This window comes from Piliocolobus tephrosceles, chromosome 2 (assembly GCF_002776525.5).
Source record: "Piliocolobus tephrosceles isolate RC106 chromosome 2, ASM277652v3, whole genome shotgun sequence".
NCBI lineage: Eukaryota > Metazoa > Chordata > Mammalia > Primates > Cercopithecidae > Piliocolobus > Piliocolobus tephrosceles.
In genome coordinates this window covers 38289997-38305996 of record NC_045435.1, presented here as the reverse complement: position 1 = coordinate 38305996, position 16000 = coordinate 38289997, and the positions used below count along the sequence as shown (strand labels likewise).

At 40.0% G+C, this 16000-nt stretch overlaps 1 protein-coding gene across 2 annotated transcripts in view; it reads right to left on the bottom strand.

Moving 5' to 3' along the window:
- Positions 1 to 15719, bottom strand: part of CASR (calcium sensing receptor) — a 97324-nt gene extending 81605 nt beyond the window's left edge. Inside the window, exon 1 of one of the 2 annotated variants that reach the window (XM_023211104.2) lies at positions 15590 to 15719. The gene's annotated coding sequence lies outside the window, so the exon portion shown is untranslated. Of the gene's footprint in view, positions 1 to 14865; positions 15070 to 15589 lie in introns of those variants that run through there. The other variant, XM_023211093.2, reaches the window with a different exon arrangement.
- Positions 15720 to 16000: the final 281 nt, after the last annotated feature.

Here is a 16000-nt window from a genome sequence, read left to right as displayed (position 1 = left end):
AAAGACTAGTATCCAGAATATACAGCATTCCTATTGAAAGAAAAATAGAAACCTCCCGCTTGAAAAACAATGGGCAAAAGATATTCACAAGCATTACATGGAGAAAAAAATAAGAATGGACAAAGAGAAGAAGTACATACTCATTGGTAATCAAATTGAAACCACAACAATTTGGCAATGGTTCAACTGTTGGCAAGGATGTGCTTAGCTGAGCTCTCTCTTACACTAATGAACAAGTTTAAATGGGTAAAATCATTTTGGAAATCCATTTTGCATTGTCTACTAAACATAAATGTTTTTTACTCCTAAGTATAATTCCCTAGAGACTTTTGTACAGGTGCCAAACATTTTTACAACAGCAGGAAACTGCAAATACCAACTGCTCCACTGACAGAAGAACAGATCAATAAATTTTGGCACACTCATACATTGACATTCTATACAGCAGTAAAAAGGAATCAACCACAGTGATAGTCATTAACATGGATTACACTCACAAATATAATACTTTTTTAAAAAAACTGAAAAAATGTAAAGAGCATGACTCCATTTGTACAAAACTCAAAACAATGCAACATCAAACAATATATTGTTTAGGGATACAGCTGTTTCTGGTATAATGTAATATATGTATGTGTGTATTTATTTTGCTTTTATTATGATTTTTGACACATGATTATACATTTTATGGGGTACTGTGTGATATTTCAATACACGTATACAATGTGTAATGATCAAATCAGGGTAATTAGCATATCCATCACCTCAATACTTTATCATTTCTTTGTGTTGGGAGCTTTCAAAATCTGCTCTTCGGCCAGGTGCGGTGGCTCATGCCTGTAATCTCAGCACTTTGGGAGGCCAAGGCAGATGGATCACCTGAGGTCAGGAGTTCGAGACCAGCCTGACCAACATGATGAAACCCCATCTCTACTAAATACAAAGACTTAGCCAGGTGTGTTGGTTCATGCCTGTAATCACAGCTACTTTGGAGGCTGAGGCAGGAGAATCGCTTGAACTCGGGAGGCAGGGGTTGCAGTGAGCCAAGATTGTGCCATTGCACTCCAGTCTGGGCAACGAGAGTGAAACTCTGTCTCAAACAAACAAACAAACAAACAAACAAGCAAAAAACAAAAAACTGCTCTTCTAGCTATTTGAAAATATACAATGAATTGTTGTTAGTTATAGTCATGGTATAGTCCTGTAGAGCACTTTAACTTGCTCTTCCTATCTAGTAATTTTGTATACCTTAACCACTTGACCAATTTCTGGTTATCACCTCCCATCCCCGCATCCTTCTTACCCTCTAGTAACCACTATTCTACTTGTTACTTCTATGAAATCAGCCTTTTCTTTCTGGTAATATATGTATTTTTTTAAACCCTCACATTCTGCAAAACTGAGGATGAAAAGTAAGTTTATGGACTATTTTTATATGGAAAAACAGAAAAAAAGTTTCTCTATAATTTTGTGACCAGAATTTAATAAAACAATAAAAATCCTAATAAAACATTGGGAAACTTGTAAGACAAATTACATTCTGAATCAATAAATACTACTTTCTCCATTTACATTAAATAAATAGCACTGTGAATATAATAATTCACCTTATAGAAAAAAGGAAGATAATTTCTTAGGAGAATGTTTAAGGAAGGGTTGAAGAAGCTACCTTAGGATAAAATGCCCAAAGATCAGGAAGAACTATGTGATAAGCACTTCTCAGATTGAATAGAAAGCCAAAGCAACCCAAGAGGAAGAACTTGCAGTGGATGAGTTCCATGTCAGAAATTCACAGCTTGCTGCATTCAGCTGTGTTAGTGTACTCTGCAGGCAGCTGCAGTTCCTTGGTGGTACAGATCATTTATGTATTGGGAAAGATGTTGTATAAGCAATGTAACTTTCATGCATATTGACACAATTCCCTTATTTACTTATTGTTTATGAACTAATGTGCATTACAGTAACACAAGTAGTAGCATAATGAACTGAATATGTAAACGTCATAAAACTATAAAAAGAGGGAATGTGGAATACAAATTTGGGAATGATTACCTCTTTAGAGGAAAGAGCGTGAAAGATTTGATTAGGAATACAAAGAGATCTCAAAGAACTAATTTTCTTAAGCTGAATTTGGGAATAGAGGTGTCCATTTTATATTATTCTTTATTCCCCATATATGTATATATCCTCTCATGTATATATAACATATTACCTCTAGTATGAATGACAATTTTATAATAAAAAGTCAGACAAAATTTTTTTGAGTAATTTCGTAGTAAAATGTTAGGAAGATATAAAATGAACAATCAAAAAATGAAGTTAGCTATGTAATTCACTCAGAAACTAGTAGTTATTTTATTTGTGTGTAAAACAACATTTCCTAACTGTAAAATATACGAACAATGTAGAAAAGTAGAAAGAAGAAATAAAAAGAAACAAAAAATAAAAATTTCCTCAAAAAGTCCACCACCAAGAGACCTTATTTCAGTGATTATATATGCACATACATATATAATTTTTACAGAAATGGGATCGTATTATACATTCTGGTCTGCAACTTTTTATTCAAAAATATATATTTATTATCATAAATACATACATATTATGATAAATACATAATAATATTTAATGACTTCTAGTGATTCACAGTATGCATGAGTCAAAATTTACGTAGCCAATCATCTACTGCTGGGCGTTTAAGATATTTCTTAAGTTTTTACTACCACAAACAACATTTCAATTACTTATTTTCAAGTACTTATTTAACATTTGTCTGATTATCTCCTCAGCATTTATTCTGAGAGGTGTAAATTCTGTGTCATAAATCCTTTTCTCTGAGTTGGCTACAGATAATTTGCTCTTTATTATGACTTGCTTTTTTTTTCTAATCTTTTTTTAATAGAAGGAATGCTAATTGATGTCTTATTTCAGTATTTTATCTTCTGAGGCTAATTATTCCTTCTATGATCGATTATGCCCTAAAGAAAAAGGCATGAATCAGAAAGCTTTGCAGAGCTCTGAGGAGTCAGAGTGTTGAGACATTTTTTAAAAGATCTGAAAAAATGCTTCAGGGAAGGCCCAAATCAAAGGCTTAAATGATTAGACTCAGGACTAGCAGTTGAAACAGTCAATGAAGAATAAAAATAGATGATCGACCGATAGGTGGACTTTATAGGTGAGGAACGAAAGGGGATCAATGAAGGAAGCTAAAGCTGGCAGACAGATGATCAAAGTGATGACAGCAGAAAGAAAAGCTGAAGAAGGAATGGGGCACTCTGCAAAGACATCTTGAAGCCTGAAAGAAGGGGAGGCGATGTGATGAGTTTAGGAGATCGATGTGAATCAACAGCACAAGGCAGTTGGGAAGTGGCCTGTTCCTGACACTGGATCAAACAAAACACCCTGGGTCAAAAGAAGAAAAACAAATGAAAACCCCAATTAAGAAAAAAAGAGTTATTAAAGAAACTGAGGAGACAGAACTTCATGTCTATAGAAATGCTTATTTGATTATGGGGGAAATTATAAATATAAAATGGGAACACTGGTAAATATGAACATTGGTCAAAGGTCTTGTAATTTTTTAAAAAGCATAGAATTTTCTTCACAATGTGAGTGAGGGTTAAGAAAGATAGCTACTAAACTCTAGAGTAAAAAAAATAAGTGCTGCTGGGGTTCACAAAACTAGCAGAGGGAAGCGGAAAGGACATTTAGTTAGTTAGCTTGTTTTGATCAAACAAGTTATGAATTTCCCACCGGAGCCACACAAGGATACACAGCACCAGACAAAAGCTCAGTTTTATGCCAATATTTCCAGGCCAAATGGTTAGCTCCCAAGTTCAACCCATCAGGTTAGTGGGCAAAAAATTGACCAAGGAGTTAGCATAAAAACACCAACAGAGGAAATGCCCAAGATGGAAGTCCAAAGAGATGTTGGTCAAAGGGTATACACTTTCAGCTATAAGATGAATAAATTCTGGAGCTCTAATGTACAGCATCTTGGTTGTAGTTAATAATACTGTATTGTACACTTGAAATTGGCAAAAAGAGTAGATCTTTAATGTTGTGACCACATATACAAAAAAAAGGTAACTGAGATGAATTGATAGATATGTTAACTAACTTGATTGTAGTAATCATTTCACAATATTTACATATGTCAAATCATCACATTATACACCTTAAACATATGCAATTTTATCTGTCAATTATACCTCAGTAAAACTGGGGGTAGCAAAGGGGACAACATGCAGACATTTTTTCAATTAAAAAAATAACCACCATCCTGGGCAACCTGGTGAAACCCCATCACTACAAAACATACAAAAATTAGCTGGGCATAGTGGGGCATGCCTGTAGTCCCAGCTACTTGGGAGGCTGAGGTGGGAGGATCACCTGAGCCTGGGGAGGTCAAGGCTGCAGTGAGCTGTGATTTCACCACTGTACTCCAGCCTGGGTGACAGAGTGAGACCCTGCCTCAAAAACAAAACAAAAGAAAAACAAACCCCAAAAACCAAAACCAAAAAGTTAAAAAAAGGTAAATGTCAACTAAAAATTAATTATTACATAGTAAAAAAGATAAAAGAAGAAACGAAAATTAGTCTTAATTCCAGCACCTTACTTCAACTCACAGCTTTTCACATTTTTAAATATATGCTACATATTCATATCCTAGTTTGATATCATTTCCCTTTGAGTTTATTTTGTAGTACCTATTTTTTAAAAATTGATTTAATCTGAAATCCTATGGTATGTTATTTACCATACCATATGTTGTATATGTTATTTACCATGCTATATGTTTATGTTATTTACCATACCATACCATGTGTTTATATCATAAACACACTTCTATGTCACTACATAGTCTTTTCCCGCATGATTTATAATTACTACTTGGTATTTAATTGATTATGTATCATGTTTTATTTAGCCAATTATCTTCTATTGGACATAGAACCTGTTTCAAATTTTTCATATTACGAATATGGCTGTCCTGAATTTCCTTAGGGTAAAATCTTTGAACATATTAACGATTATTCCTTTAGCATAAAGTCAGGCATGGGAACTGTTAGATTAAAGGATAAGAATATTTTTAAAAGCTTTTTATATGTAGTGCTAAATTGCCCTCCAGAAAGGGTGTATTCTTTTATATTCCCACAGCAGGGTATGAGACAGCTATTGAAAAACTCATTACATTTTTAAAAGGTGAGTTAAAAGATCCCATAAACTACGTTTTTGACTATGGGCTTTGGAATGATATGAACTGATTTTGAATCTAGTGTGTTCCACTTACTGGCCATGAGACCTCAGACAAATCAATCTGACTAAACTTCAGTCTCCCCATGTATACTGGGATAATAACTACCTAAAATTTTTGATAGGTAAACTAAGCAATGTATAAAATCTTTAGCATAATGCCTAATGCATTGTCAACACTAAATAAACAGTAAATGATATTCCTCAGGATAATTTTTTCCCCTAGTATTCCAGTATGACAACTACCAAGAATAGCACATGGAATGAGGCACCAAAGAGAAGAAATTCAGATTACAGAACACACCAAAGGAAAGCAACAAGAATACCACAAAGCTGGTTCATAAATATGGGTCAGAAAAAACCCGTTTGAACAAAAAATTAATTCAATCTGAAATTATGCAATAGTGGTGGTGTCAGTGTAGCAGTGTAGCTACATGCGCCTGTAACACAAACACAACCAGTACTTTTGTATTAAATGGATGGGGAGGAAATGAAAGCACCACAGGAAATCTCACCCTTTTGCTGGGAGGCCCAGCCACTCTGTAGCCCTGTTACAAGGAAATAATGACAAGTTGTGGGAAAATTACAAAAGGAAGATTACAAGCTCTGGGATGTGTAAGTTGAGTGTTGAGTGCTGTCATAGTGGGTTGATAACACTGGCCAACTAATAATAGAAGTAATAACCTCAGGAAGATGGAGAAGGGAGGGATGGAGGGAAGTAAAGAAAGAGATGGAGGAGGAAAAAGGAGAAGGAGGAGGAGCAGGAAGTAGGGTGAGGAGGAGGATAAAGTAAGAAGAAGAAAGGAGGAGGAAGAGGAAGGGAGGGGGCAGGGAAGAATATAATCAAAGTGTACAGACCAAATGAATGTGTTGGCCATGCTGGCCCCAGCAGATCTCACTGCAGAAAGTAGCTCCATAGATGTATAAGCTGGGAATGGATAGGCAAAGACTCTTGAAATATACTTGGATGATAACATGGGTGTTGGGTGAAACGGGGAAGTACAATAATGAAAATGGAATTTGAATAAACATGGAAGGAAGGAAGGGAGTTCTGGAAACCCTCAAGAGAGCGAAGGGTTATAAGACATGGCTAGTACCTCTCTGCCAAGTAGAGGAAAAGTTCCTTCTCATAACATTCATGAGAAAAGTTCCTTCTCATAAAAAAAACTTCCTTCTCATGACATTGTGGAACCACAAGGCAAACACTAACAAACCACACACAGGGAAGGAGATTAGGAAGGGTGAAACCTGGCCTATTTTTTTGCCTTCTTGTTGGTGTGGTTAAGATTGTTATTAATTCATAAAGAAAATCGTGGAGATTCTGCAAGAAAAGTAAAACTATAGAAAAGGATTAACATTGATTATATCTGCCAAATCTAGTCACAGTAAATGTAATAAAGTAGATTTGTGTCAGTTCATTGATGTTTTGCTGCTAACTAAGTTACATAAAACCTTTAGATGCTTAGAGCTTTGAGGATTTTGGAAGTGTAGACCTGTATGAACCCATTTAAGCCACATAACAGCCCTATTTGTTAGATACTCTTATCGTCCCCATTGTACAGATGAGAAAAGTAGGGCCTGGAGAGGTTCCAAAGTTACAGGGCTAACACATGACAGAGCCAGAATTTGAATCCAGGTGGTAAGACTCAAAATCCATGCTTTCAGCTGCTAGCCTATGCTGCTTCCTATCCATCACACTATATTTAACCATGCCCTTATTATTGGACTCAGGCTTTTTCTGGTGTTTCAGTTTCAAATACTCATTGTGAAGAACATAATTGGGCATATATCTTTAACCATATTTCTGATAATTTCTTAATGATACAGTTCCCAAAGTGGAAATTCTTTGGTCAAAGGCTGTGAACAGTTTTAAGGCAATTGTTTTCCAGGTAATTTGTTATGACAGTTTCCGTTGTGCCCCACTCTGCTAGCATTATCTTCAACATCCTAATGTTCCTGATAAGGAAATTGGTATATCATTGTAAAAATGCTTCCCTTATTCAAGAAGAGTTAAAATATTTATATGTTTCACCATCCATGTGATTGTCTTCATTTGAAAACCATTACATCCTTTGACTACTTTTTTGAAACCATGGTCTTAATATTCTTCCTGTTAAATTCTACGAGCTCTTTATATTTACAAATTTGAAACTTTTGGCATATTTGTTGCACAATTTTTTGAGTTTATTTTCATTTTAATGTAATTATAACTTTTTATACACAAGTATTTTAAATGTTGGCCAGGCATGGTGGCTCATGCCTATAATCCCAGCACTTTGGGAAGCTGAGGCGGGTGGATCACCTGAGGTCAGGAGTTCATGACCAGCCTGGGCAACATGGTAAAACTCCATCTCTACTAAAAATACAAAAATTAGCCAGACATGGTGGTGTGTGCCTGTAATCCCATCTACTTGGGAGGCTGATGCAGGAGAATTGCTTGAACCCAGGAGGCAGAGGTTGCATTGAGCCAAGATCACACCGTTGCACTCCAGCCTGGGTGGCAGAGTGAGGCTCCATCTCAAAAAAACAAAACAAAACAAAACAAAAAAAAACCCAAAAAACCTCCAAGTGTTTTAAATGTTTATGTAATGAAATCTACCAATATTTTCCTTCATGATTCTCTGCTACTTTCATACTTAGAAAGAACTTCCTCATTCTTACAAAATATCCATTGCTCCCCTCTTCAAAAAATAAAAACATTCCAAACTTCAAGTTGTAACTTTAAGTTTTAACTTGACCGAGTGTATTTACAGTAAGAAGCTAATTTCTTCAGAAAGCTAAATAAGCTATGTGTGTTTATTTTTGCTGGTGGACATCCTTTGAGTTCTGTGAAATCTGTATCAGGTGGAGAGGCAGCCGAATCTTGAGAAGAGCAGAGAGCTAGGAGTGAGTAGAATCAGCAACGTTAACCAGGTCTTTTATTTATAGTTGTGCCTTTTTTGGTAAGTCAACCTTTCAGTACTCTGTTTTCCTAATTTGTGAAATGGAGATAATACCTTCCCTGCCCAGCTGCCTTATTTATCTCCTGACATGTTCTGGGAATCAAACGAATTAACATTAAGAGGGTGCTTTGTCAATTGCTGACTGTTATAGCAGTCTACATATTGAGATTTGTTCATTCACTAAGTCACTCATTCATTTGTTCATTCATTCATTCATTCATTCAGCTCCTCCAATGTACCAGGTACTGTGATGGATTCTGGAGTTTCAGTGTTGAATAAGACACGCTGTCTACGCTTGAAGAGCTTGAACAAAGAGGCAAGTAGTGTTAATAACTCCAGTTTACAGATAAGGAAAATGGGGCATAGAGAGGTTGAACAACTTGCCCAAGGTCACGAAGCTAGTGAGCTGTCAAACTGGGATACAAGCTCAGGTAGTCTAATTCCTGGCCTCAGGCTATTACCACTGTAGTGTACTGCCTCTCAAAAGATGAGGATGAATGGAAATTGGTTGATAATTGCATGGAGTATAAACTTTACTTGGACTATTTTCATTTTTAAGAGTGTGGGCTGAGCGCGGTGGCTCACACCTGTAATCCCAGCACTTTGGGAGGCCGAGGCGGGTGGATCACGAGGTCAGGAGATCGAGACCATCCTGGCGAACACGGTGAAACCCCGTCTTTACTGAAAATACAAAAAAATTAGCCGGGCGTGGTGGCGGGCGCCTGTAGTCCAAGCTTCTAGGGAGGCTGAGGCAGGAGAATGGCGTTAACCCGGGAGGCGGCGGAGCTTGCAGTGAGTGGAGATTGCACCACTGCACTCCAGCCTGTGCGACAGAGCGAGACTCCGTCTCAAAAAAAAAGAGTGTGAAAAGAGGTCACCTAGCCTCCTCACTACCTTTCCCCGAATCTCTTAATCGACAAGCACTTAGCACATAAAGGCTCTAATGGGCAGGGGCTTGGGGCATAGGGATAAGTAGACCCAGAGCTTGACCCCAAGGAGCGCATGATTGGATGGACTGGAAGCCTGAAGCTGTGGTAGAGAGCCTCAGCCTGAGTGTCCCCCTCCAACCTCCCCATCAGCTGTTTAAGATCAGCTTGCACTCTCCACCCCACTTCTCTTCCTACCCAGTCTCTCCTACAAGGGCTACCAGACTGGAGATCTGGGCACCATAGCTGCTGTCTCTGAGTACACAGTGCCGGCTCAACATCTGACATGCATTTGGGGTCCAACTGGTGAACAAAACTAAACTAAAAGCTTATGTCAAATTACAGAATATTTAGAAAAAGTATATGAAAGATATAGTTCTTTCAACCATCAACTTCTGTTAAGAGGAGAAAAGTAAAGCTTTGTTCCTAAGGACAAACAATTATTGAGGGGTACAACTACAATTTCTTTGAACCTGCTTCTTTGTACCTACATGAAAAACAAAAGATAAACAAAAAATATGCTTAATAGGAGCTCTACCAACAGAAAATGTGGGAGGAAGAAGTCAAATTACTCAATTTTTCTATTTGTTAGTAATTTTACTTGCATGTGTGTGACAGATTTGTTGAAGGAAGAATGGCTAAAATTAGTTTCCTCTCTGCAGGTATCATATTACCTTTGCCCTCATCATCACTGATAAGCATTCACTGAGGGTGGAGGAAAACAGGTTTCCACCCTGGTTCCCAGGGAAAAAAAAATCAATCATAGATGAAAAACACATTAAAACAAATTAATTCAGGTTACTTAACCCAAGAAATCTGCACGCTTCCTGTTTTTTCAATGTGAGGAAAGACCCTGGGGATTAACTGAGCCAAAGGATATGAGCTAGTTAAGCACCCACCATAAGCCACACATTGTATTTAGCACATTTAACTCATTTAAACGTCACAAGACAGATCTCAAAGGAATGTCCACCACTAAAAACTGAGGCTCAGCTGGGTTAATGTCATGCTGAAGGTCAGAGATAGAAAGCCCACTTTCCACCAAACTAGACTGTCCATGGCAGAGGCAGACCTTGTTTTCCTCATCTCGTATTGGACTGTCTCACTCATTTGGCTCTGCCTAATTATAATGTTCATTTCTGTGGCTTCGAGTAATAATACAGTTGCTTGAGCAACTGAATCCAAAAGCACACCCTTAATCAGCACTTCCACCTTTGGTGGAAACAGTAATAAAGCTCTCAAAAGCTTTTCAACAAACACTATCACACATGTCTGTATTGTTTCCTGCCTTATGAATGGATACTGTGGTTACCAAGACTGCATTGTGTTATGAAATAGGAACTACCTGAATCCTCTAATTCTCATGGACTTTAATAAAGTCCATGTGGGCACCTCAATTAGTGCTTATTGTATATGAGAAGACATGAGAAAAAGGAGAAAAAAGTGAATCAGGCTGGTATCAGGCAAAAATTGAACCAACAGTACCAGGCATGAGTGAGGGTTACATGTGTCACTTCAAGGCAATGACAAATAGGTGAAGTCTAATGTCCATCCCCTTTGAACTGAAAGCCTCCCAGAAATAGAGAGAGAGAGAGAGAGAGAGAGAAGATGGATATTATATTTGGTACGGATTAACTGATTCTATTTTATGTTCAGACACAGAAATGGTCAAGGGCTCTTCTGAATCAGAGATAGAATTTTTTGGTACCAATCATGAAGTTCTCTGTATACAAGCACTTCCCAGATTCCTGATCCCCAGTCCTGGTTGATACTCACTTCTTTTTTTCTATCCCAAGATCACTTGATTGACAGAATCAAAGGATAACAGACCAGAATCTCAGGCTTCACCTCCTCAAATCCTCTCCCTCACTGACCACATCTAATGAATAACTTAGTTCTGTACTGGAGTCTACTTTGGCGATATCTCAAGCATTTAGCTCGTTTTCTTCTTGGTTACTGCCATGACCACTGTGGTTCAGGCCATCATTACCATTATCTAAATGGTTATAATGTCTTTAAGTGGTTACTTTGTTCCAAATGACCCCCTCTTCAACCCAGCATCCACATGCAGCCAGAGTGATTGCAAAAATGCTCAGGACTCACTCCTCTATGTAAAACCCTCCAGCAGCTTCCTTTGCCCTAGAATAAATAATGAATAGCCAACAATTCCTGAGTACATAATCTGTGCATATCTTATCTGAATCTTTGCAGCAATCCTATGAGGGAAGTATTACCTTCATTATCATTAATTACTGTGGCTAAATTACTTAAATACTGTGGCTAAATTACTTAACTGAGGTCCCACAGATAGAAAGTGGCAGAACCACGACTCAAACCTTTGTTTCTGTGACCCCATTGTGCATACTTTAGCCACCTTGCTAGCCTCCCTACCTCTTGGCTCCGTATGCTTCAGCTCCTTTGAACCACTTGCAGGTCCTAGAACTTGACATGATGTTTCATGCCTGTGGTTCAATTGTTGTTGGTTGCTTGTTTTTGCACATGAATCTCTCTCCCATTATATCTTCTTCTTTTGTCTACCTAGTGTAACTCCTCATCTTTCAAGATTCAACTCAAGCATTACCTCCTCCAAGAACCTTTCCCTGACCCTTCCTCTTTTGGTAGAATTGACCACTCCCTTCCCTTATACATCAACATACCCTGATTATGCTTTCATTGTAATGAACACAATACTACCTGCACATGGATAATGAGTATGACTCCCTCTCTTAGACTTCTATGAATTCCTTAAATGTTGGGACTCTGTCCTAGTAATCAATTTTAATTATAGTATCTAGCACAGTTCTGGGTACATAAAAGGTTTACTGTAAACACTGTTGAATGAATAAAAATATTTGTTTGAATGTTAAATATGTTGCTTGGTTAGAGCACCCCAGGAATTACCTTGTGAGATTTATATTTACAGCATCAGTGCAATTGGTGATTTTTTTCTTTACTAAAAAGCTGTATGTGAATCTTTGAAAAGGATCATGAAGCTTTAGAATAATTGAAAAATTCTGGCATCCTCCCAGTTAGAGCAGTGGCTAGGGATGGAGGGAAGATATTTCAGTCCACCTACCACACCTATTTTCACCTGTTAAAAAATCTATTTAGTGATAACATTGAACAGTCAGTGTATAAACCATATTTGGTATCAGGGTTATATATATTTACCTTATTCATGGGAATATGGATGATTCACAATTGAACCACAATACATACATTTTGTTGTACACAATATAATAAATGGATAAGAATAATGTTAATTGAAACATTTAATTATAAAGCAAGAATACAGCAATGATAAACCATGACCAACTGAAGACAATGCAACTGATACTGTGATAAAGAAGCATTCTTTCCCAAAGTGCCAAAAATGCCAAGTTGGCACATGTGCTCATGTAGTACAGCAAATGTCACATGGCAGTCAGTCTTCTTAATGACTAGCAGCCAAACACTATTCCTAATGGATACATCCTGGTCCTATGTCAACAACAAATATATCCTTAATCTTCCTCTCCATCTTTGAATCTTGGCTCAAGGGAGATCTCCTTGAGAAAGCCTTTCCTGGTCTCACAGTTCAGTTTGTATAAACCCTCAAAGAACTTTGTTTCTTTCCTTTAGACAGTTTATCTTAGTTTGTAATAACATATAGTCAATATTTATTTTTCTAACAGCTGCCACCTCAAAGCATCTGTAAGCTCCAGGAGAGCAGGGACCTCACCTGGTTTTATACACCTTTTAGTTCCCAGTGACTGGCACATAGCCAGGCACTCTATAAACATTTTGAATGATGAATGATGAACAATTTTGTTTACCTCTTACTCATTGCCCTGTTACCTTAAGAATTATATGCGACTCCTCACCAGTCTCAAACTTGTAGTCAACTTCTTCCTCTTCATTATATACCTACCCTATCACAAGGATCAGTCATTATTTTCTCATCTTCTCCTCCCCACTCTCTCCCACCAAAAAGTCTTAGAAGCGGCAGCTTCCAATCAGCCTGAACTTTCTGACATGGTTGGGATCCAGTTCAAGGTTATGCAATATGAAAAGATACACAAAATAAAGGAAAAATGTGGAGACTGGAGTACCTATTAGGTGATTTTAAACAATGGACACAGCTCCTAAAGAACCCACTAATTCAGTAAAAAAAAATTTTTTAATTAATTTAGTTTCAACCACTCTGTTTTATCATAGAGACAAAAACTGGTTGATTTGCTGATTTTTTTCACTTACTATGTTTTGGCATAACATAGAAGTCTTGAAACAGAGCTGACTGTACTGATTGTTGGCAGGAAGTAACCCGCATGTGTGGTCTCTTAGCAAATTATATGGGGACTGTTCCTAAATGACAGGGCTCTGTGCTTGAGGAGTCTTCTGTACTCAAGGGTCTTGGCCTGCTTCTTCCTTCCTACTTCCCCTCCAATTTCCCCTACATCTTCCCCTCCCACCTTGTCCACCACAAAGCTTTGTCCCTCAGCCCCTTCATGGAACACCTCCCAGGCAGGTATAAAGCACCCGGTGTCCCAGGTTTCTACAGAGGAAGAATCCTAGGCATGCCAGTTAGGGGATCCTGGAGTGGAGACGAGAAAAGCAACAGCAAGGTGTGACTGATGAAGTTCTGTTTTAAGGAGTAGGAACTACTGTGGTGTTAAGTTCTGGAAATCCAGAGCATTTCAGAAAACAGCCTGCATTATTTCCTCTCGATAACACACAACCTAAACTGCACTTGGAAGATCCAGTTTAAGGGGAAAGATAGGTGTGTTTAGAACTTGTCATGGACTGTTCCCCAAAGTGCCTTTTCTTCAAATCTCTGGGATAGTTGAAGCAAGTAAATGAAATGTCTTGTCGTTAGTGTGCTCCCTACCCTGAGGAACACCTTGTGAAAAACATTTGAGGACAAGATAGGTGTTGCGAGAAGGAACACTGGAGATTAAAGGATGTGGGCAGTGGTGGTGACATCATTTTCTGGATAAAGAATCAAAAGACGGCGACAGAACATGTAGAGTGTGAAAGGCTATGAGTATAGAAAGGGGATAGCAATAGACACATGCTAGTTCAGGCACTGCTTCTAGAAGATAAATGTTTGTATTATTTGACTTAAAAAAGAAATATATGCATGTTATCTATTGAAAGCTATAATGTTAAAATAATGATAAGACTCCATCAGTCTGGTATGCTTTTTCTCCCCAGGAAATACATACGGAGGCTGGTGATCAGGCCCCGGGAACTGACAGTCTAATTTGATGCCACTGAAGCAAAGTCTCCAAGGAATTCTGGCGGCTTGGACCAGAAATTCTGCGGGGACACTGACGGCCCCTGGGGCCAGAGCTGACACTGTGGCCCTCCCCTCCGTATTCATACTCTCTGTAAAGCTACCTGTCCCCTTGTTAACACATGGAAAGCGAGTCCTTTCTGACTACATCACAGGCAGAAACAAGGCAGAGGCACAAGAAACTACCGACAGCAGGCGTTTTGGTGTGCGCTCCCGTTCATTGGCATAGGTGACCAGCTGCCCTTTCTAGGGGACACTGAACAGTCCAGTTCTGAGCCGGGGAAAGCCTTGATCCTGTAATGTGGTCCCTACTTTCCCCCACGTTCACGCCCAGTGCTCCCAGGCTGGAGCTGCTTCGGCGTGTGCCCCTCGTTCGGCCCCGAGCCCTTGGCCCCCAGACCCCTCTGCGGCCCCTCCCCCACTGGGGGCGCTTTCCGCCCGCCCTCCTCGGGTTCCCCGGTCCTACCAGCGCCTTGGCCAGGGCTCCCTTGCACAGAGGCAGCTCCAGCCCCTCGGCCGTGGGTCTTCACGAGGCTGGGCTTGTGTCTGATCTCAGGACGGCGCGCAGACCCTGCTCCCTATGCCAAGGTCACGGTCTCGGAGAGGCGCGCATGGCTCACTGCACTCCCTGCGCCCGCCTTCGGGACCGGCCGCAGCAGCCCCCGCAGACCCTCTGGGCGGCCGCGGCGGCCCCGGCCCCGGAGCTCCGCCCCTCTCGTGCTCCCCGCCCGCTTGCCCCTTGGGGTCCCGGACTACTGAGCCCAGCTCCCCTTGGAGCCCACTCGCGAGCTGCCCTCTAACCCCCACCCCAGTTAGTCCCGGTTCCCTCACCGTCTCCTTAGCCCGCAGATAGCTTAGCTGACTCTTCAGGGTCGCGGAGGGCGCGTCTTCCGTTTCCCGACGGCCACACGCCGGCTCGGGTCCCCAGCAGACGGCGAGCCCCGCGCTCAGGTCCTCTCCTGTAATCTTCCGTGCCGAGCCAGGGGTTCCCGGCTCCCAAATCCTGTTCCTGATGCCTGCTGTCGGGGAGGTCCTCTTCCCCGACCCCTACTCCTTGGCGATGGAGAGAGACTTAGGGGGCTTACGACGCCACCAACGTTCTCTGTGCCGAGGGTGGCATATTTTTTTTTTTTTTCCTGATATAAGGCCAGAGATTCACAATAAAATAAATACAAATCGCGTGCCCAAACTCTTAGTTATTGTGCAAGACTCAGGTCAAGCGTTGCCTCGGTGCTGACAAACAGCTCCCTCCTTCCACTCTCCTGCGCGAAAGGGCGCGCAGTCCTCCCTGGCTGCAGCCTGTTGCACTTGGTCTACTCTACCCGACTCCACAGCTCGCTGCTTGGAGGCTCCGACCTGGCCTTGCTTATCCTTGTCCCTAGCCCCTGGCAAGGTGCCTGCCACCCATCACAGCACTAGAATATTTTATGAAAGAGTGGAAAATTAATTTATTTTGTAGAAAACTATTTGTGTGTGTGTGTGTGTGTGTGTGTGTGTGTGTGTGTGTGTTTGGCTTTTTACCCTCAAATAAAGCATACTCCTTTGGGTGGGCAATTTGCTAGTCTCTATAAAGAAACACCAAAAATATCCCCTTTAATGCA